The 23044-nt window shown below is 38.5% G+C and overlaps 1 protein-coding gene across 2 annotated transcripts in view; it reads left to right on the forward strand.

Moving 5' to 3' along the window:
* PPM1B (protein phosphatase, Mg2+/Mn2+ dependent 1B) overlaps positions 1-23044 on the forward strand; it is a 69713-nt gene continuing 46669 nt past the window's right edge. For both annotated transcript variants that reach the window (XM_012450599.2, XM_012450596.2), the window contains exon 1: positions 1-428. The gene's annotated coding sequence lies outside the window, so the exon portion shown is untranslated. The remainder of the gene's footprint in view (positions 429-23044) is intronic.

The raw sequence follows: 23044 nt of genomic DNA on the forward strand, positions 1-23044 counted from the left end.
GGGGGTTGCAGAAGGAGCCGAGCGGCTGCTGCTCAATGGCGGAAAAGCCGCCGGTGCTCTGACTGCCTGGTTCCCCTAGCAGTTGCGGGGGAGTTTCCTGCCGGCGCGGCTGGAGTCTCTGATTCTCAGGGTTTGGTGGTTGGAAGATGCTCCAGAGAGACGAGGCTGCGGCGGAGGAGGTGGCGGCGGCCGAATCGGCAACGGCGCTAGGGTGGAGAGAAGGCGGCAGCGGCGGCGGCGGCGGCGTGAGGGGCCCGGCGGTGTAAGCAGCCCCGGAGGCGGCGGAGGCGGTGGTCGAGACCCCGAGGGGAAAGCGGCAGCTGAGACAGGGTCGCGCCTCCGTTGGAAACTTGGGCTGAGTACCGCGGGGGGCTCCGCGGCGGGCGCAAGCGAGGCGCCCTAGATCAATCCTCCCTCCTCTGCCTCAGGTAAGGCCGCCCGGCGCCCCGCCGGAGGGGAAGCGGCTGACCAGCAGTACCTCCGAGGCCCCGGGCTCCTGGCCGGTTTTCGCGGTGCCGCCAAGCCGCGGCCGGGTCTCTGTCCTACCGAATCCTCGCCACTTTCCCCGCTGCCCCGGAGCCTAGGCAGGGGAACGCCGGGCCTGGCTCTCGGGTAGGCCCCTTTCCCGGCAGCCGCCTCCGCTCGGCTGAGGGCTGGGAGAGCCGCGGGGAGAGAATGGGAGTCTGCTAGAACGCCTGGAAGCCAATTGATTCCCCCTTCCCTCCGCTTCAGTCTGCAAGCGTCCCTTTCACACGAAAGCACTGGGGCTCCCCAAGCCTTGGCTCGACTCTTCCTGGTGCATGCACTGTTTGAAAACACTGCCTTTTCCCATTCGTTTCCTCATCAGTTTCTGCCCTGCTCTGCGCTCCACTTCACTTCCTTGTTAAATCGTCTTTCTCTCCTTGCTGTCTATGCGTTCTGCCCTCGCTTTCCCTCCTTAGTGGCTTTAAATCGTGTGTTTCTCTTCTCATCGTACTCCGGCATCTCTTGCCTGCCTTCCCCAGCACCATCCTTTTCGGATGTCATTCCTAACACTGAAGTTCTTAATTGAAACTGCCACTTACTGTCAGTGCCCCAAATCTACCGGAGCCCCATTAAGAGTATAGACTCACTAGCCTTATGTGGTAGATCAGTTTTTTATACTTTAAGCCTAACAGCCTTAAAAAAATTGTATTATTAAACGTACTGTGTGAAAATAATACTGAAAATGATTTTTTAAATGACGGGCTCAGTGAGTTCTGGAAATTGTTATTTCTTCATTTTTTAAAATTGCATGATCTCTCATGTCAGATTTAGCAGATCTAGGACGTTTGCCCATCTTATTTGGCAAAAAAAAAAAAAAAAAAGCTTCTTAAGCATTTGATAGCAGCCCAAATTCATCAATATTCAATTTCTTCTAAGAACAACTTGAAAGCTTTTTTAAAAAGAGACTTTATATTAGTGGAAGCTGTTTTGATAAAGTCACAGTTAAAGAGCTTTTAAATTAGGCTCCACATGTATTGTAAAGTTGGCAGGCATGTTGTAAAAGGATTATTTAGGAATTTGAGTAGTCTTAGTGTTATGTAGCTATTTTAGGAAAAACATTCCTTTTCTGTTAACAAACGTTTACAACTACGGTGATGTGAGAATTACTGAGGTTTATTGTGGGATTAACACAGGAACTGTCTTTATTTGAGCTACTGCATGGGTGAAGAAGTGGTAAATTGTTCAGGGTGGACAGTGTAAGTCACAGTATGTTCTAGGAGGTGGAGAAACATGCCATGGACACTGAATGTTAATAGATGTTATTTCATTTGCTTTTTCTGTTGTGCAATAGCAAAGTTCCTATTGTTGGCCTACTTTTAAATAGAGCATTTCTGAGTAAATAGTGAGACAAGTTATTCTAATTATTATGATAGTCTTTAACAAGTGTACAGGCCTTTTAAAAATATAGTTGAAGTAATGGTAATTTTTTTAAGGAAATGTTTTTGTAGGTCTGCTAAATGGACAGTGTTGTTCTAATCAAAATTTTAAAATTAAGTAGAACAGTATTTTTTAGTCAACAGATTTTCTTTCAGGGATAATCTTTATTCTGTGCTTCTTCTCTCAATGCCTTCTTTGTCTTTTTTTTTTTCTTAACGGTCGTTGTGTTTTCACCTCTTCATTTGTTTTCGCTCTCATAAAGTCTTATAACAGTTTCTGCAGTGGTTCTTTGTGTTATTGTATATTAGCATGCAGTGGTATTTTTATTTGAACTTTCATACTTTAAGATTTCCCCAGTTTCTAGTACGTTATCCTTTGCATTTGTTGATGTGATTATTCTCTTTGAAGTGACCAGCAGAGCTTTCAACACCGTTTTCTTACACTGGGTATCCGATTTCTGTGAAGACTCTAGGAATAGGTGAAAGGTCTTTTCAGTTTAGTCATGTCAGTAAATACTGTTTTATGTTAGTAATTCACCTAATTACTAAATTCCTTAAGATTACATCATCTAAAGGAATGGTGTAGTGTCCAAGTAGCTGTGCTTCTCAGAACAGCTCATTCCCAGGTTGACAAGGTCAGAAAAAGTGGCTCTTGTTGAAAGTTACCTTTTCCTATAGCAAACATTTTTTATGGAATCTTTTGAATTAAAATATGATGCTGATTATGTCTTGGCAGTGTTGGAAAAGTAGAATTTGCCATGGTATCACTTAGTGATTATGGTGATTTATTAAAAAGAGGCTATATAGGCCAGGTGCGGTGGCTCATGCCTGTAATCCCAGCACTTTGGGAGGCTGAGGTGGGCAGATCACTTGAGGTCAGGAGTTCGAAACCAGCCTGGCCAACATGGTGAAACCCCATCTCCACAAAAATTATCCGGGCAGGGTGGCATGTGCTTGTAATCCTGGCTACTCAGGAGACTGAGGCAGGAGAATCACTTGAACTCCGGAGGTGGAGGTTGCAGTGAGCTGAGTTTGTGCCACTGCACTTCAGCCTGGGTGAAAGTGAGACTCTCAAAAAAAAAAAGGCTTTCATGAATATTTTTATGTTATATATAACTATTTTAAAGTATTTCGTGACATTACCTAGCATAGAAAGTAGTTAAGTAGTAGTGTAATTCTCTTTTTAAAATGCAACATATGATATTTTATATTTTCTGTGAAATATGCCTTTCACAATTCTCTGGGTTTTTTTTTGTTTGTTTTGTTTTGTTTTGTTTTTTGAGATGGAGTCTTGCTTGTCACCAGGCTGAAGTGCAGTGGCACAATCTCAGCTCACTGCATCCTCCACCTTCTGGGTTCAAGCGATCTCCTGTCTCAGCCTCCCTAGTAGCTGGGACTACAAGCGCACACCACCATGCCCAGCTAATTTTTGTATTTTTTTAGTAGAGACGAGGTTTCACCATGTTGTCCAGGATGATCTCGATCTCTTGACCTTGTGATCCTCCCACCTTGGCCTCCCAAAATGCTGGGATTACAGGCATGAGCCACCCTGAGCCACCAGCCCACAATTCACTGATTTTAATAAAAACTAGTCAGCAAAGAAATAACCGATGAAATCGGAATGATAAAAGTTTTTTTAATCCAAAATTCTAATGGCAAAATTTAATCAAGTAATAGTATAAAGTGTGAAATCATGATTAATGGTAAGATAATTTTTGGGAGTATAATATACCTGGATTTCCAGTTATTTTTCACATTGTACCTGATTCTTTTTGTTTTACCTTTGGTGAACTAATTTCAGAATTGGAATGAAATGGAATTCTTCTATTTATATTAGCAGCTTTAAAGTTTTATTGTAAAATGTATCTTATACATTATATTAACAGAATTGATGATTAAGAGGACTGACATTTCACTATCCTATAACGTTCACTATCCTACCTTCAAACGTTGATGATAAAAGTCTTTGGGAAATATTTAATTTTTATAGTTTGTAGTTGACTGTCATAAAAATTGCAAAATGACAACTTGTTATCAGCTCTAGTGGATGATGTAACAAGAATAGGTGAAGAAAAAGGTACATGAGCTTCATCTGTATTTTTTCTTTGTTTTTGTTGGTGAGGCTTATTTACATCAATACCTTGAGTTAAAAAAATAGGTTTTCATCTTTTGAACTAATTTAAGCATGCTGATGTCTTTAATTAGCCATTTTATAATCTTTTTGCAAACAAAATGTTTCTAGGCCAGGCACAGTGGCTCACGCCTGTCCCAACATTTTGGGAAGCTGAGGCAGGTGGATTGTTTGAGGAGTTTGAGACCAGCCTGGGGTACATAACAAGACCCTGTTTCTACAAAAAATAAGTTAGCTGGGCATGGTGGTGTGCACTTGTGGTTAGCTACTTAGGAGACTGAGATGGGAGGATTGCGAGAGCCAGGGAGATCAAAGCTGCAGTGAGCTGTGATCACACCACTTTACTCCAGCCTAGGCGACAGAGCAAAACCATGCCTCTATTTTTAAAAAAATTCTGATGTAATTTAATCTTTTTGTGTTGATTTGATTTAAGAAGATTGACACTTTTGAACATTCCATCTATGTTCCTTTATTTATTTTTTTAAGATGGGGGTTTCACCATAATGGCCAGGCTGGTCTTGAACTCTTGACCTCAGGTGATCGACCCACCGTGGCCTCCCAAAGTGCTAGGATTACAGGCGTAAGCCACCGCACCCAGCCTGTATTCTTTCTTTAAAAGACTACCTTGAAGACTAACAAGTGTGACTAGGCGCAGTGGCTCATTCCTGTAATCCCAGCACTTTGGGAGGCCAAGGCGGGCAGATCAGTTGAGACCAGCCTGCCCTGGCCAACATGGTGAAACCCGGTCTCTACTTAAAATACAAAAATTAGCCAGGTGTACTGGCGGGCCAAAAAAGAATAGCAGACCAGATAGTTGAATTGCTTTATGATAAAAAGAACCCTTTACTCAATTCTCGATGATGTTATGAAGTTTTCCAGAAGTTGATCAATATAGTATATACATTTCTCAGACTATTTAAAGATTTTGAGATTTAGTTTTTAGTAACATAACACATAACATCATAGGAACATACATATCATACTGTATGATAACGCATATACTTTTTTCTTTTTAATATTCTTTTTTAATTTCTTTTTTTGTCCCTCAGGATCTCACACTTTTTAGTTTTCATTCACATTACAGGGTGTTTTATTTCTCCCCTTCGGTTTAACTTTAATAGCAACCATTAACACTTTACTTCTGAATTATGGTAAATTATGACACAAAAGAGTTCTCAAGTACCTTTTTTTCTTTTCGTTTTACTATTGCTAACTTGTGACCACATCTACAATATCTTGTTATTACTTGGCATAACATATACCTTTTCTAATAATACTCTTCATGGCTGGGCACAGTGGTTCATGCCTGTAATTCCAGTACGTTGAGAGACCAAGGTTGGTGAATCACTTGAGGTCAGGAGTTCGAGACTAGCCTGGCCAACATGGTGAAACCCTGTCTCTACCAAAAAATAGGTGGGCCTGGTGGCACACGCCTGTAGTCCCAGCTACTCGGAGGCTGAGGTGGAGAATTGCTTGTACCCTAAAGGTGGAGGTTGCAGTGAGCCAAAATCACGCCACTGCACTACAGCCTGGGCAACAGACTCAAAACAAAACAAAACAAAAATAATAATACTCTTTGTAATAACTTGTTTAACCACAAGAACCTTGTAGCTTACTCAATTGTAGTATTTTAATTTGTTCATATGTTATACATTTGACATGGTTTGTAACATTTAAAATACACTTTACTAATTTAAAACTTTTGATTTATTACATAGTTTAATATTATCTTGCTAAATGTAAAATGGATTCAAAGTTTTCTTTTGGTGAAGGTTGAAGTATCATCAAGATTATTCTTTTTAGCTTTAAAAATTATTATATTTTTGTTTCTTGAAAATTTAAAATCTTAAAGTTTAGAAACATAACACTTCTTGGAAAATTGTTTTGCATCCTTAGGAACAAAAGAAGATCCAGTTAAATCCAATCTGATACTTAAAGGAGACAAACTTTGGAAGCCATCTATTGACTATTAAGGAACTTACTCTTAGAGATGGTACCAATTACTGTTAGTGATATAGGGAGGATAAGACCTGTCTCTAGAATTGCTGTAATTATTGTCTATGTGGAATGTCCTTCACTTCAGAATTGGTTGTGAATGAAAAGTACATTTGTGTGCTAGAAATTGGAAGAAAAAACTTGTCTTATATAGAAAACTTTTAAAATGCAGTTATATTATCAGGTAGAATCAAATGTATAATATACAAGAAAATAAAACAAATGAATAAGTGTTGTTTGGTTGGAGGTACATACCTGAGAAGAAGTAGATTTGATAAAGAACATGGTAATTCGTAAGAGCCTGAAGGCTCGCAAAGCGATTTTAAGCTTGAGAGTAATGCCACTGATTTTTAAATCTAATTGCATTTTATTTTCTTGATGTGTAGGTATCAAGAGCACTCCTCACACTGAAAAGGGATAGTTAATAGATGTTCTTATGAGTAGGAGAATCTAGGAATGTCAGTATGGGTGCTTAACCCATCTGGGCAGTGTTTTTCTTTTCCCTTGTTCTGACTAAAGCATTTATCTCTGAAGTGGGGAAATGGCATTATCTGTTGAACACAGGTGGACCTTCTTAGTCCCTTAAAAAGAGCACATAATTCATTTAAAGCATTCCAAATGTTAGTCTATATAGGAGATTTGGTTAAGGTTTTGGAGGTTCTCTGTTTTTATTTACTCTGCGCTAGTAAAGAATTCAGAATGGTCTAATAATTTTTAGTCTGTAGCCAATTCTTATGTTCATTGAGTGCCTTCTGTATGCAAAGGCACCATTTCATGCTGGTATCTGAACAAAACAGACAAAATCTCAAATCCTTGCCCTTGTTGATCTTGCATTCTGGTAACCAACAACTCCCCAGTTTACATTAAAGCTGAACTCCTTATGTGGCTGGCTTTAAAAGTTGAGTGGAAAATTTGGAGTGTGTGTTTTCTACACTAAATTTAAAAGCTGTGATTACAACTTTACTGTTTTTAACAAAAGGAAAGGAAGAGGTTTTCTGTAATTGGATAAAAACTAGACTGAAAAGAGGAAAGAGGAAAGACTGTTGTACCTCAGAGAAAGACATTGGTTTAAGATGAAAATATGACCCAGAGAATGAAAAAGATCCCTGAGTCAGGCAGACATGAGGGAAGTCTGGAGGCTTCAGGTGTTTTTGTTTACTGTACAACCTTGGGATAGATGAGTTCCTAGAAAGGAGGATGGGAGTAAAGGTGGAACAATGGAAGAAGGTGAACAGGATTTTTTAAGTCTGATTTAAATAATTGGATGTACCTATAAAATAGGTGTTGTCATTTATGTTTAAAAAACTTTCTGTTCTTATATGAGTACAGCTGAAGGATTAGTGGTTGAACAATAGTGCCTGGTAATATTGTCACAGATTTGTAATGGATACTTTTATTCCCTTAGCAAAGATGGCTAATGAGCCAGTTTTTCTCTTGGTTTAATGTGCTCAACTTGGTCTGTATATTTATCACTACTTCTCCTTCCATAGCTTTGTTGTATTACTTAATGTCATGCCTTTGTTTTTTCTGCATATGAGATTGTCATATTGCACTTAGATGTGTGAAGCAAGTGCTTAGTTTTTGCTTTCTATTCTTTCTGTTGCTTTCCTATTGACGAACCAGTTTGGTAAAGAGGCCTATTAAGCATAAAAGATCTTTCATCTTTTTGTTCTTATTTTAATGCTTGGCTGTCTTTTGCTTTCATTTCATTTTTTCATTCATTTGCTAAAGTGAATAAAGACTGATTTTTTTAATTTTAAAGCAAATCAATTTGCATTTATTTCAGTACTTCAATATACAAATGAATGTTAGTTCTATTTATGACTTGAGTCCTCATTTATTATGCCCAAATATGCCTTTAGATTACTAGTTTCTTTGTATTTGTGTGTGTGGGTATTTTTATTATTTATTTATTTTTTGATATGATGTCTTGCTCTGTTGCCCAGGTTGGAGTGCAGTGGTGCAGTCTTGGCTCACTGCAACTTCCGCCTCCCGGTTCAAGTGATTCTTATGCCTCAGCCTCCCAAGTAGCTGGGATTACAGACCTGTGTCACCATGCCCAGCTAAGTTTGTATTTTTAGTACACACAGGGTTTCGCCATATTGGCCATACTGGTTTCGAACTCCTGACCTCAGGTGATCTGCCCGTCTCGGCCTTCCAAAGTTCTGGGATTACAGGTGTGAGCCACCATGGTGGCCCAGCCTAGTTTCGTTTTTAATGTATTTTTATAACTCTGTTACTTTATCAAAATGCTGATGCACAAGAGAACTTGAATTTTTGGAATATATTAAATTTAGTACTATAATTCAGACCAGATTCATTAAGTTGTTCAACATTTAGCCATCTATCTTAGATTGAAAAATAACCAAAAACAACCTTACTTGAATTTTTAAAAATTATCTCTTGTAACTGATTTTGTTTATATAATCTAACATTTTATTAAATCTTTGGTGGTTGGTTGTCCTAAACTTAGGGAAACTGAGTTTATTTCTATTCAGCTGTTCTGGAGTGTTTTGAATTGCAATGTGAAAGTGAAATAACTTTTTTGTTTTGTTTTTGAGATGGAATTTCGCTCTTGTTGTCCAGGCTGGAGTGCAATGGCACAATCTTTGCTCACTGCAACCTCTGGCTCCCCGGTTCAAGCGATCTCCTACCTCAGCCTCCCGAGTAGCTGGGATTATGGGCATGCACCACCACGCCTGGCTAATTTTTGTATTTTTAGTAGAGACGGGGTTTATCCATGTTAGTCAGGTTGGTCTCGAACTCCCGACCTCAGGTAATCTGCCTGTCTTGGCCTCCCAAAGTGCTGGCATTACAGGCATGAGCCACCGTGCCCAGCTGTGAAATAACTTTTAGCTTAATATTTAATATATGTAATTGTTTTCAGTTATGCCCTTCCCACCCTCCTTTTTAGTAAATTCTAACTCTAGTTTGTAAGGGCAGATTTGGAAAATTAGTGATGATATTGACTTGCATTATTGTTCTTACTCTACATCTTGAATCTTACCAGTGACATGGGTTTATATTTAAGTTCAGGTTACTTACCCTTCAGTGTGCTTTTGCTTTGAGTTGCTTTTTCTGCCTGTGTCTTTGCTTACTTGATTTTTATTTAAGTACATAGTGGCCACCAAGTTTGTAAACACAGGTGAATATACAGTAGTTGTATATTGATGTTGTATTATAGAATATGTTAAAATAATATCTATGTTGGCCAGGTGTGGTGGCTCACTTTGGGAGGCGGAGGTGGGCAGCACTTTGGGAGGTGGAGGCTGGCAGATCACCTGAGGTCAGGAGATTGAGATCATTCTGGCCAACATGGTGAAACCCTGTCTCTACTAAAAATACAAAAATTAGTCAGGCATGGTGGTGCGCACCTGTAGTCTCAGCTGCTTGGGAGGCTGAGGCAGAAGAACTACTTGAACACGGGAGGTGGAGGTTGCAGTGAGCCTAATGTAAAGGAGTAGTGATAGTTAATTATAGAGAACCAGCTGGAATCATATTGAACGTATGTTTTTAAAAGGACTGAAAACAATCTAACAAGGTAAAAATAAGTTTGGTGTTTAATTGGTTGTCAGATATTTTGGCTAAAAAAAGTTCAGGAGATGCTAGACAGCAATAGTTTGAGTTGTGTATTTGAAAGATGGTTAGAGCGGTTGTCCCTATGGTAATGATACTGGTTTTGTTTATCAAATGTGCATGAGGTATCTTTTCAATGGATTTAGAGAAATATTTCTGAATTGTTGCTACTCTATGCCTGCAGGTAATACTATAGGATGCTTAGCACTGTTTATAAGTGTATAAAGTGTAAGAAGCCTTTATACTTCGAGTGGGTTATCTTTTTGGGAAAAGGAGGATAGTGATTGGGAATGTTGACTCCAAAGTCATAGTCTGGGATTTGAATCCCTGCTCCTCCACATAGACAGGTTACCTACCCTTGTATAGGTTACTTAATGTTTCTAAACTTCAGTTTTCTCATTTATAAAGTGAGAATGTTCATAAGATTGTTGGGTTGCAATAATCCATGTAAAATAGAGACTGGCACATTATAATGAGTAACCTTTATCGAGTGCTTTCTATTGCTGTTACTACTATTAATACTGCTACTATTATACTACTAAATGATACATGGTAAGTTGAAAGAGTACTGAAACTTGGGAACAGAAGACTCTGTTTGTGGTTCCCACTCAACCTTTTAATGGTTCTGTGGCATGTGTACTTACTCTTTTAGGATTTAGTAGCCTTAACCTGCAATCAACATTTTTCTCAGGGGTAAGGGAGAAGCCGGGACCTTGAGATATCTTGAGGTTCTTTTGACTCTAAAATCAAGAATTCTATTCTAAGATCCTCATTTTCTACCAGAGTGTGAGCCACATAAAGGCAATAACTGTGTTAGTTTTGTATGCTGATTTATCCATGTGTCTATATTGTATTCTACAAATATTAGCTGAATAAATGAGTAAATAAGCTAAACAGCATCTTTTAGGGAGAGAAAAGGAGTAGGGCAGAGATCCCCAACCTTTTTGGCACCAGGGACCAGTTTTATGGAAGAATTTTTTCCATGGATGGAGGGGGGTTTCAGGATGATTCAAGCACATTACATTTATTGTGCACTTTATTTCTATTATTATTACATTGTAATATATAATGAAATAACTATATAATTTACCATAATGTAGAATCAGTGGGAGCCCTGATGTTGTTTTCCTGCAACTAGATGGTCCCATCTGAGAGTAATAGGAGACAATGACTGATCATCAGGCGTTAGAATCTCATAAAGAGCATGCAACCTAGACCTCTTGCATGCTCAGTTCACGGTAGGGTTCACACTCCTGTAAGAATCTAGTGCTGCCACTGATCTGACGGGAGGTGGAGCTCAGGCAATAATGCCAGCAATGGGGAGTGGCTCTAAGTACAGATGAAGCTTCACTTGCTTGCCTACTGCTCACCTCCTGTGCACCCTGGTTCCCAACAGGCCATGGAGGGTACTGGTCTATGGCCTGTGGGTTGGGGATTCCTAGAGTAGAGGGTAGGAAGAGGGAAGAGGATTGTTGTTGAGTGTATGAACTGATGGAGGTTGTAGTGAGCTGAGATTGTGCCACTGCACTCTAGCCTGGGCGACAGAGTGAGACTCTGTCTCAAGATAAATAAAAAAAAATAAATGAATGGACATAAATTCCTTCTATTCATTTTTGTTTAGTCAATAAACATTGTCTGTAGGCATTAATCGCTTTGGAGAATAATGATAATTCAAAGTATCTATCTTGTGGTTTTTGCCTTTTGTCTTGATTTTTAGAAATCAGATGTTTAAAAGGAAAAAACATCAGGGTCATGAATTCTTGGAGAATTTATTTTGGGTAGATTTTGATATTTAACCTTGAGAACTCTGGGGGTTACATAGTACTATTTTAGTATTGGGGGAAGGGTAACAAATTTAATAAATTATAAATAATCTCATACTGGATTTTTTGCTTTTTAATATGAAAAATTTTAATGCTGCAAAACATTATAGTACGCTGAGTGCCTACATAACCATCACCTAAATTCAACAGTATTTTGTGTTTTCCCTTGTCTTAGTTCGGGCTGCTGTAAAAGAATACCATAGACTGGTGGCTTATAAAAAACAAGTATATTTCTTACAGTTCTGAAAGCTGGCAAGTTCTAGATGAAGGTGCTGGAAGATCTGGCATCTGATGAGGGCTGTCTTTCTGGTTTGCACATGGCCATCTTGTGTACTTACATGGGACAGAGCTAGAGAGCTCTCCAGGGTCCTTTTTATAAGGGCATTAATAGTATTCAGGAAGGCTCCAACCTGATGACCGAATAGAGGCCCCACCTTATATCACATTAGGGGTTAGGATTTTAACATATAAATTGTGGGGGAGGAGTGGACACAGATTCAATCCATAACATTGCCATATGAGCCATTTAGAAATAAATTATAGATGTCATGTCACTTTACTCCTAAATAACAAAGTATGAATCTCCAAAAAATGATTTTCCTCTATACCTGCAAAATTATCATACCTGACAAATTTAATTCCCCAGTTCATCTGATCCACAATCCATATTCAGACTTCCTCAATTGGGTAAAAAAAAAAAATAATGTCTTATATAGTTTTACCCGCTCCAAACCAAAGTCTTTGAAGGATTGTGGATTTTATTGTGTTTGTTATTGCATCTCTATTCTCTTACAAATGTAAACACTCAAATTATTTTCTTTTTGTTTTTTGTTTGTTTGTTTGTTTTAATAGAGATGGGGTTTCTCCATGTTAACCAGGCTGGTCTCGAACTCCTGACCTCAGGTGATCCGCCCACCTTGGCCTCCCAGAGTGCTGGGATTACAGGCATGAGCCACCGCGCCCGGCCGATTTTCTCTTTTTGAAGGCACCAATTATCTTGTAAAGTATCCTGTATTCAGAATTTGTCTGATTATTTCTTTGAGATTTTGTTTAAAATCTCAAACTTCTTAAAACAATTTCTTCTTAAAACAATTTAAGAAGACAAAAAAAAAAGTTTTTTTCTCTTCTTAAACTGTTGTTAGATCTAATGACTGATAAATTTAGGTTAACCATTTTGACCAGCATAGTTTATAGGTGATACTGCTTCATATTATATCAGAGGAACAAAATACCTGACTTTTTCTTTTTTTTTTTTGAGACAGAGTCTCACTGTGTCACCCAGAGTGGAGTGCAGTGGCACAATCTCGGGTCACTGCAACCTCTGCCACCAGGTTCAAGCGATTCTCCTGCCTCAGCCTCCTGAGTAGCTGGGATTACAGGCCCCTGCCACCACATCTAGCTAATTTTTGTAGTTTTTTAGTAGAGACAGGGTTTCACCATCTTGGCTAGGCTGATCTTGAACTCCTGACCTCAGGTGATCCACCCGCCTCTGCCTCCCAAAGTGCTAGAATTACAGGCATGAGCCACCGCGCCCAGCCAGTGCCTTTTACATTAATAGTGGTGCTAAGTTTGATCACTGGGTTAAGGGTGGTGGTAACTGCTAGCTGTTTCGGTGGAGAAGGAACATTTTCTCTGTTGTAATTATCAGAAGATCATGACATATATTGTTACTATGCAAATCCATTTCCCCTTTAGACTTTCATTTAATTTACTGATAACTTTTTTAAAGATGGATCTAGACAAGTGTCATCAAACTATAACCTATCATCCTAATTTGTCCCACTGCTTATTTTTGTAAAGTTTTATTGAAAGATAGCCATGCTAGGCTGAGGTGGGCAGATCACCCGAGGTCAGGAGTTCGAGACTGGCCTGGCTAACATGGAGAAACCCCATCTCTATTAAAAAAAAAAAAAAAAGAGAGAGAGAGCCATGCTGATTTTGTCTATGGCTGCTTTCCCACTACTAAAGCAGAGTTGAGTGCTTGAGAGAGGAACCATATGGCCTTGGAAACCCAAAAATAGTTACTCTTTTGACCCTGAAAGAGAAAGTTTGTTGACCCCTGATTTAGGATGTGTGTTTTGTTACCTTTTTCTCCTTGTAGTGGTATACAATTGGTATTTATATATTTGGTGTTTATATTATTGGTATTTACTGCATCTCCTGTACCCTGTTGTTATTCTAGGGACAGCTGCTTTTAACATTGTTAAAATTGTGCAGTTACTGCTTCATTATGTCCCCCAAACCATAAAGTATACCCAGTTAGTGCTATACATAGTATGTAAAATCTTCTCTTAAAGGTTTGGAAATATTTCAGATGAGTTATAAATATAGAACACTGAAGTACCCACCACCCAGCTTAGTTTAGGTAATTGAAGCTCTTCTGTAATCTTCCTGAATTTCATCTCCTCTCTCTGCCACTATCCTAAATTTCATGCCTGCCTTATAGATACAATCTCCATACATGATCTGTTTCTAAATAGCATATAGTACTATTTTAAGACTTTTGTGTACATGATCGTATACAGAAGGTTTTTTTTTTTTTTTTACAATTTGTTCTTGTCACTTAATATTTTTGCAGTTCTTTTTTTGTTCTAGTTCCTTTTTTCCATAGTATTGCATATATATTGCATGGTATTCCATTGTATGATTAGAACAGTTGTTTTGTTTTATTAAGTAAGATGAGATCTGGCTCTGTCACCCAGGCTAGAGTGCAGTGGTGCAATCTTGGCTCACTGCAGCCTTGACTTACCAGACTCAAGTGATCCTCTCACCTCAGCCTCCCAAGTAGCTGGAATTACAGGCGTACATTACCACATCTGGCTAATTTTTGTCTTTTTTGTAGAGATGAGGTTTCAACATGTTGCCCAGGCTGGTCTCTAATTCCTGAGCTCAAGTGATCTGCCTGCCTTGGCCTCCTAAAGTGTTGTGATTACATGTGTGAGCCACCACATGGAGCTAGAACACATTTTGTCTAGTCTTTTTGGAAGGACATTTGGATTATTTTTGTAATTTTAAACAATGGTCTAAAACCATTTACGTGCCATCTATATGTAAGAATTTCTTTAGGGAATAAAATTGCTGGACTGTAGGCCATCCTTATCTTACAACCCTAACTAGATATTCAAAAGTCTCACCAGTGTTGCTATACCAATTTTTACTCCTATCAATGGTGTATAAAAGTTTCTAGTTTTTTTCTTTTCTTTTTGAGATGGAGTGTCACTCTGCTGCCCAGGCTATAGTGCAGTGAAATGATCTCAGCTCACTGCAACCTCTGCCTCCCCACTTCAAGCGATTCTCCTGCCTCAGCCTCCTGAGTAGCTGGGATTACAGGTGCGTGCCAGCAAACCTAACTAATTTTTGTACTTTTAGTAGAGACGGGGTTTCACCATGTTAGTCAGGCTGGTCTGGAACTCCTGACCTCGTGATCCGCCCGTCTCAGCCACCCAAAGTGCTGGGATTACAGGCGTGAGCCAATGCATCCAGCCAAAAGTTTCTATTGTTTTATTTCAGTGCTGTCCTATTTAAATATACTGTAATTTAAATTTTTCTAGTAGTCGCATTAGTAAAAAGAAACAGGCAGAGTTAATTTTAATAATGTATTTTATTTAATCCAATGTTTCCAAAATGATTCAGCCTGTAAACAATGAAGTTAATTAGATATTTTGCATTCTTTTAAAAATATTAAATGATATGATTTGCTTGTGTCCCCACCCAAATCTCTAAAATTGCTGGAAATCAAGGACTGCTTGTACTTAATAAATTTTACAGTGGATAAATTGAATTTCCAGGTGTTATGGGAGGAACCCTGTGGGAGGTAATTGAATCATGGGGGCAGGTCTTTCCTGTGCTGTTCTAATGATAGTGAGTAAGTTTCATGAGATACGTTTTTTTTTTTTTTTTTTTTTTTTTTGAGACGGAGTTTCGCTCTTGTTACCCAGGCTGGAGTGCAATGGCACGATCTCGGCTCACCACAGCCTCTGCCTCCTGGGTTCAGGCAATTCTCCTGCCTCAGCCTCCTGAGTAGCTGGGATTACAGGCATGCACCACCATGCCCAGCTAATTTTTTGTATTTTTAGTAGAGACGAGGTTTCACCATGTTGACCAGGATGGTCTCGATCTCTTGACCTTGTGATCCACCCGCCTCGGCCTCCCAAAGTGCTGGGATTACAGGCTTGAGCCACCGTGCCTGGCTGAGATACGGTTTTATAATGGTGAGTGTCCCTGCACAAGCTCTCTTTGCCTGCTGCCATCCATGAAAGATGTGACTTGCTCCTCCTTGTCTTCCGCAGTAATCACATGGGACCGTAAGTCCATTAAACCTCTCTTTCTTTTGTAAATTGCTCAGTTTTGGATATGTCTTTATCAGCAGTGTGAAAACATACTAATCCATTAAATATTTTAAATCCATTGTATATTTTACACTTACAGCAAATCTCTATTTGCATTAACCTCATTTAAAGTTCTCAGTAGCCCCTTGTGGTTAGTGGCTACTATACCAGACAGCAAAGCTCTATATTCTTGTCTGTGTTTGGTATTGAGAGTCTCTCTTTTTTTAATCTAAGGAGAGAGAAATGGTGTTTTATTGTGACTTTAATTTTGCATTTTCCTGTTAGTTTTCCTAATGACAAAATAAAATCTTACAGGCATAAATATGGAATCACTTTGCTATTAGAATGCAGGTGTTTATTTTGTTAATTGTGTTTAAGAGTTTTAGGTATTAATTAGATAATGTGTCTATGAAATGATGGTGCTAATTAAATACTTTAACCTAGAACCAACTGTAAAATATTCCCCAAAATGTGTATTTGGATCGAAGTGACTGCTTGGAAGGGTAGTACTTGAGTGGTAATAATGGGGGGTAGGGATAGGGCAATTGCTAAATACTTAAGGCAAACAATCCTTTGTATGTATTTCTTTTCCTCAGTATATTGCTCCCTTTGTTCTGCTTAATCTTGATCCTTCTTTGCTCAACCTAAATTTGGCTGAATGGATCTGACCTAGAGCCAAAGATGTTCTCAAAAGTGGCTACAGGGCTAGACAGACTTGGGGAGTTGGAGATACTTTATACATGTCATCAGGAAACAAACCAAGTAATATAAATTCATTAGTGTATCCTCTGTCTACAGTAAGTAGGTGTAATTGGCTAGGTGCTTTAAATGAATCAGCAAAAGTAAAATTGCTGGAAATCAAGGGCTGCTTGTACTTAATAAATGTTACAGTAGATAATAGAGGTTAATCAGCATTCCAATAGATTTTTAGATCTTTGCCAATTTAATGTTTCTGGGAATGTTGCAATAGCTGACTAGGACATTCTTTCTTGAAGAAGGATCTTTTTTGATTACAATTTTTTGTTTGTTTGTTTTTTGAGATGGTGTCTCTGTTGCCCAGGCTGGAGTGCAAGGCAATCATATCTCACTGCAGCCTCAAACTTCTGGGCTTAAGCTATCCTTCTGCCTCAGCTTCCCGAGGAGCTAGGACTATAGGCATGGGATACCATGCTTGTCATTTAAGTTAACATGTCTTTTATTTAGTACCTGCTAGATGCCAAGGCCACAAATTAGGTACGAGAGGAGCTAAGATGGGCGAAACTGTTAAAAGGACCCAAATGATTCTATAGGAGTGGTGAGATGGTGGTATGAAGAGTTGAGATGACGTCAAGGAGGAGGAAGTGTCCTTTTTTTTTTTGGAGACAGGTACTTGCTCTGTTGCCCGGGCTAGAGTGCAGGTCTCAGGTCACAGCTCACTGCAGCCTCGCTCTTACAGGTTCAGGTGTGTGCCATCATACCTGGCCAATTTTTAAATTGTTTGTTGAGATGGAGTCTCACTATGTTGCCCAGGCTGGTTGGTCTCTGACTCCTGTGCTCAAGCAATCTTCCCATTTTAACCTCCAAAAGTGCTGGGATTACAGACAGGCATGAACCACCATACCCAGCCTAGGAAATATTATTTCATAGGCACCTTGAAGGATTTGGCTAACTAAGTAAAGTAAAGTAGAAAAAACTGAATGTGAGGTGGGAATGAGAATGATGAAGTTGGGCTGTGTAGAGCCTAGGCATGACTAATAGGTTCTTGATAAGGGTGTAAAAAACCACTTCATCTTTTAGGGACATTTAAAGTGTGTTTTAGGGAAATCAAGCTCATGATAATCTGCAGGTAGATTAGAGGAAGACGAGATTGAAGTCAGGGAGATCCACTAGGAAGAAGTTAGACAATCAATGCATTAGGTAATGATGCTAAAAATTAGGATGGTAGGATAAGAGAGACACTGAAAAAATTGATGGAACATAGTGATTTAGTGGTAGTTGAATATATATCAGAAGGTTTATGGCTTCTGTCCTGGATTAATACAAGAGGAATGCTGTTACTAATACAAATAGATAGGTATATGAAAGTGGCTTAAGTGCAGAGATGAAGTTTTTGATTATGTTACGTTTAAGAGAGATGTAGCACAGCCAAGCTTTATGTTTAAAATCTAGACTAAAATTCATCTGAAAAGTCAGTGTAGAGATGATAGCCTAAGCCATGAGATTGCATCAGAGGGCAGATACTATGTTTTGAGTTGAAGGTTAATTATTATTTTGGGACCCCACTTCCCTCTTTCAGAGGCTGCAGAAAAAAGAATAAAGGCAAATGATTTGAGAGTGAGTTGAAAGTCAGCACAAGTGTTGAGTTTCCAGAATGGAGGAGTTATCAATCGTTTGAAGTTCCACAACGTACCTTATTTTGAGAAGCCTCTTCTTAGGACTGATAGTTGGCTAATTCTACCCTACAGGACATCAGTGTTTTGGGTGCTGAAATGGCTGTATATTATATCGCAAGAAACATTCTCTATGCACAATAGTCCAGACATATGGGAAATACTAGGATCATATTCCAGGGTAAAATATTAAAGTATTTGAGGGTATTAGGACTATGACTATATATTAGAGTCACGTTCTGTCTCACTTCACTGCTTGTAAATGTATTAAAATGTCTGTACAATCAAACCTATAAATATCTGAAAGCTTGCTTTTTTGTTATCTGAATCTGTTTATCTTGGAGAGGGGAGAAAACGAAGAACAGCTAGAAGTCAAACCATGTAGCCCTGAACTTGTTTAATAAAATAAATGTTTTTTAAAATTTTAATGCTAATTGAAAAACCATTGGGAGTAGAAAGAGCAGTTATTTTATTCCTGGGATGCTTTGCTGAAGTTGAAAAGGTGACTTCTCTCAATGTGTTTGAAATCAGTCTTGTAGTAAAATGATCAAGAATTTTACATTTTGCAATTTTACATTTTCACCAGGCTGGAGGGTAGTGGTGTGATCGTGGCACACTGCAGCCTCAACCTCCCAGGCTCAAGTGATCTTCCCACTTCAGCTTTGCGAGTCGCTGGAACTACAGATGTGCACCACCATGTCTGGATAATTTGTGTTTTTTTTTGAAGTGGAGATCTCCCTATGTTTCCCAAGCTGGTCTTGAACTCCTGGGCTCAAGCAATCCTCCCACCTCAGTCTCCCAAAGTGTTGAGATTACTGGTGTGAGCCACTGTGCCCAACTGTAGTCTGATTTTCTTTCCCACATATGTAACTTGGTCTTTTCGTCTGAATGCTGAAAGGATTTTTTGTTTGTTTGTTTGTTTTAAAGTCCAATAGCCTAACTAGAACATGTCTTAGTGTTGTCCTTTCTGAGTCTTTTTTTTTTTTACTAGATATATGGTGTGCCTTTTTAATATGTTGTTTTATTTCAGGAAGATTTTCTGTTTTGTTTTTTAAAATTGGCGTGTATTAATAATTCTACATATCTGTAGGGTACATAGTAATGTTTTGATACATAGTGATCAGATCAAGGTAATTAGCATAACCATCATCCCAAACATTTATCATTTCATTGTGTTAGGGACATTCAGTATTCTCCTTCTAGCTATTTGCAACTATATATTATTGTTGACTATAGTAATCTTACAGTATCAGGAAAGTTTTCTTGACTCATAGTTTTTAGCATTTTTCTGTCATATTGCTTGGGTTTCCTTTTTTGGTGAGATTTTGTTTATGTTGAATGTTTTTTGTTCATCTTTTATGTCAATATCTCTTCCTCAAATCCTTTTCATCTTTTTTTCTTTTTTATAGATTTGGAATCTCACTCTGTTGGCCAGGCTGGCCTGAAGCAGTCCTCCCGCCTCAGCCTCCTAAAGTGCTGGGATTATGGGTGTGAGCCACTGCGCTTGACTTACTTCCTTTTTGACTTTTAAATTTTTCCTTTCATGGTCTCTTTCTCATAAGACATTATCCATTATCTTTGTTCTTGTATTCTTCTCTAGTTTTGTTTTTATTTCTGAAATGATTTTCTAATTTCTCATTCTTTCCTGAGTGTTCTTTCACTTAGGCGTTTTTACGCTCCTGAGTTCTTTTTCATTTGTTCTTGATTACCTAATATTTAAGTTTTCTCGTTGTGATTTGTTTTTCTTTTTTTTATTTTTCTCTTTTAGTTTGTTTGGAATAATAGGTTGTGGGTTTCCTCTGTTTTGTAGGCACTTTTTTCCTAGTGTGTTTTCTTTCACTCCAGGGGCTTTATTTCCCATATTCTCTTTTTTCTTATAATTACTTTATATAGAATTGGACCATGATGTTTCCTGAACTTTTAGGAAGGGGTGTGTGTGTGTGTGTGTGTGTGTGTGGATTTTTTTTGTAATTTAGATTTTCTTCTTAGCAGTTTTTCTTTAGTGTAGAGCTTTGTCTAACGAGGGAGCATTTATTTCAGAGTCTATAGAATGTAGATTGCTCCAGTGCTATCAGATCTTATTGTATATTGGCCCTTTGCACGACCTCAGCAATTCTTGCAGAATTCCCTTTTAGTTTTAGCCATTACTAGATTGTCCTGTCACTCATTTCAGTGAGCAGCTATTGGTGATGTTGGAGTTTTTCTCATCTCAGAATCTTCAGAAGCCTGTTTTCCTTCTGCTTCCTTTTGCACAAATGCTAATACCACTTGGGTCTTATAACAGTTCGTGGTTCATGGAGGAATAATGAATAATACCTTTGTTGTTGGAGTGCCTTGTCTGGGGGAGGATATTAAAAACCTTTGCTGCGACCACCGCTACCATCTTAGAATTCTCTCCGTGTGCATGTTCTTAACTGCTGTGCGGTATTACTTGCCAGGTAATATTCGATGAAATCAGACCATTTAGATGAGGAATATCCACATTTTGCCTGGAATATTCTTCCCATGTGGTTTTGGAAGCAAATATCTGCAAAGAGTAGGATAAGTAAGACAGAATAATAGGTATTTAACTGGTTGGTTAGTCAGTCTCCAGAATCAAGTACAGCTGGATACTGGGATAAGGTTTACATAAGCTGTTAGGTAGGCCTGAATGACCTAAAACCAGAGGAAGCCAAAAGGCCTGCCTCATCACCACCCACTAAAGCCCAAAGCTTCAGCTTCTTTATTACTTAAGTATTGAAGGGCAGACCAGTGAGCCCCAGGAGGAAGAGAGAGAATAAGCCAGAGAACTTTTTGACCAGATTAGGAGCCTGAGGATGAGATTTGGCTTTGGAATTGGACTGCATGGGTTAGTATGTTAGTTTTACCACTTGATAGTTGTGTGTCTTTGACAAGTTCTTAACCTCATTGTATGTTTCCTCATTTGTAATGTAGTGATTATAATAGTACCTTCCTCATAAGATTGCTGTGAAGATTAAGTGAGTTCATGCCTGTAAATATGTTGAAACAATTCCCAGCACTTAGGAAATATCTGCTGCTCTAATAGTTATCCATTGGGGGTTCTTTTTAATAGGACATTTACCTATTAGCTGCATTTGACACAGTTGATCACTTCCTCCTCTGTAAGCATAGTTTTCTTTGTTGTCAGGGGTACCACACTCTTGGTTTTCCTCCCGCAACCATGGTTGCTGATTCTCAGTAACCTTTACTGCATTTTTTTTCATCTCTTGACCTTTAAATGTTGGAGTGCTGAAGAACTTAGTTCTTTAGTGTCTTCTCTTTTTAAATTATATTTACTCTGTTCTCAAGGGGTTTAAGTGGGGATTTAATTACCATATAAATGCCCCCAAATTTATGCCTTCATCCTTGATACCACTCCCGAATGCTTTATTTCTAAATCCACCTGCCTGCAGTATCTCCACTGGACATGTAATAGGTATCTCTAACTGAACATGTTCAAAACTGACTACTTGGTACATTATGCCTCCCCTCTTCTCCCTTAAATTGCTGTTGGCACAGGCTAAATCAGGGATTTTTAAGCTGGAGCCCACAGACCCACATAGGGGTCTATCAAAAATTCAGAAGGATCATGTTTTTATTTTCACTAATCTCTAACTGAAATTTCACATTTTCTTCAATTATCAATGTAGTACAGCAATACTTTTTACTTATCTTCTTTAGAAGTCAGATATTTCTGTATCATGTTGTAGTTGTTGCAGGTATCTTAAAATATTATTAAAGTAACCACTACTTCAGAATTATGACACTTATTAGAACTGCTACTAGATATTATTATTGTGCTAGTGAAGAAGACGTATATTACTATGTCAAGTTTTTAAAAATATTTTGATAATGACTTTAATATTGTTGGGTTTCATAGTAATCTTAATTATTGTATACATCTTATACTTGCCTTTGAAGATAGAAAGAGGCACACTGTTTTAAGTATTTCATGTGTACAAGCTTTTTTTCTTTTGAGACAGGGTCTCGCTCTGTCACCTAGGCTGGAGTGCATCTCGGCTCACTGCAATTTCCACTTCCTGGGCTCATGCAATCCTCCCACCTCAGCCTTCCAGGTAGCTGGGACTACAGGCACACACCACTATGCCCAGTTAATTTTTGAAGTTTTTTAATAGAGTCAGGGTCTCACTATGTTGCCCAGCCTGGTCTCGAAATCCTGTACTTAGGCGATCCACCTGCCTCTGCCTTCCAAAGTGCTGAGATTACAGGCGTGAGCCACTGCGCCTGGCCTGATTTTTAACTAAAATGTTTATACAACTATTTAATGATTTTTTAAATTTAGACATCATTTGATTTTCTGCTTTGGAATATCAAAGGAATTTTCTGTGGTCTAGTTTGGTTGATGAGAAGTCTCGTGCAATTTGGATTCTTTTTGTGTAGATGACTTTCTAGCTCTATTCTTACTCCCAAAAGCTTAAAAATAATTAATTGTAGTATAAAAAGCATATAACATAACATTACCATCTTAACCATTTTTAAGTGTACAGTTCATATCAAGCTATGGTTGCTACAAAAAAGAAAGGCAGCGTACAGTTCAGTAGTGTTAAGTATATTCACATTATTGTGCAACAAATCTCCAGAACTTTTTCATCTTGCAAAACTGAAACTCTGTGTCCATTAAACAACAACTTCCCCTTTCCCCTTCTACCCCCAAGACCACAGTAACTATGGTAACTATCATTCCACTTTCTGTTTCTATGAATTTGACTGTTTTAGATACCCCATATAAGTGGAATCACACAGGATTCATCTTTTTGTGACCAGCATGTTGTCCATGTTGCATGTAGCATGTGTCAGGATTTCCTTCACTTTTTTTTTTTTTTAAAGACTGAATAATAATTCATTCTGTGTATATACTACATTTTGTTTATCCATTCATTTGTCATTGGACATTTGGGTT

This window comes from Aotus nancymaae, unplaced genomic scaffold (genome assembly GCF_030222135.1).
Source record: "Aotus nancymaae isolate 86718 unplaced genomic scaffold, 86718_ANA_hifiasm-v0.15.2.pri h1tg000057l, whole genome shotgun sequence".
In the NCBI taxonomy this organism is placed as follows: domain Eukaryota; kingdom Metazoa; phylum Chordata; class Mammalia; order Primates; family Aotidae; genus Aotus; species Aotus nancymaae.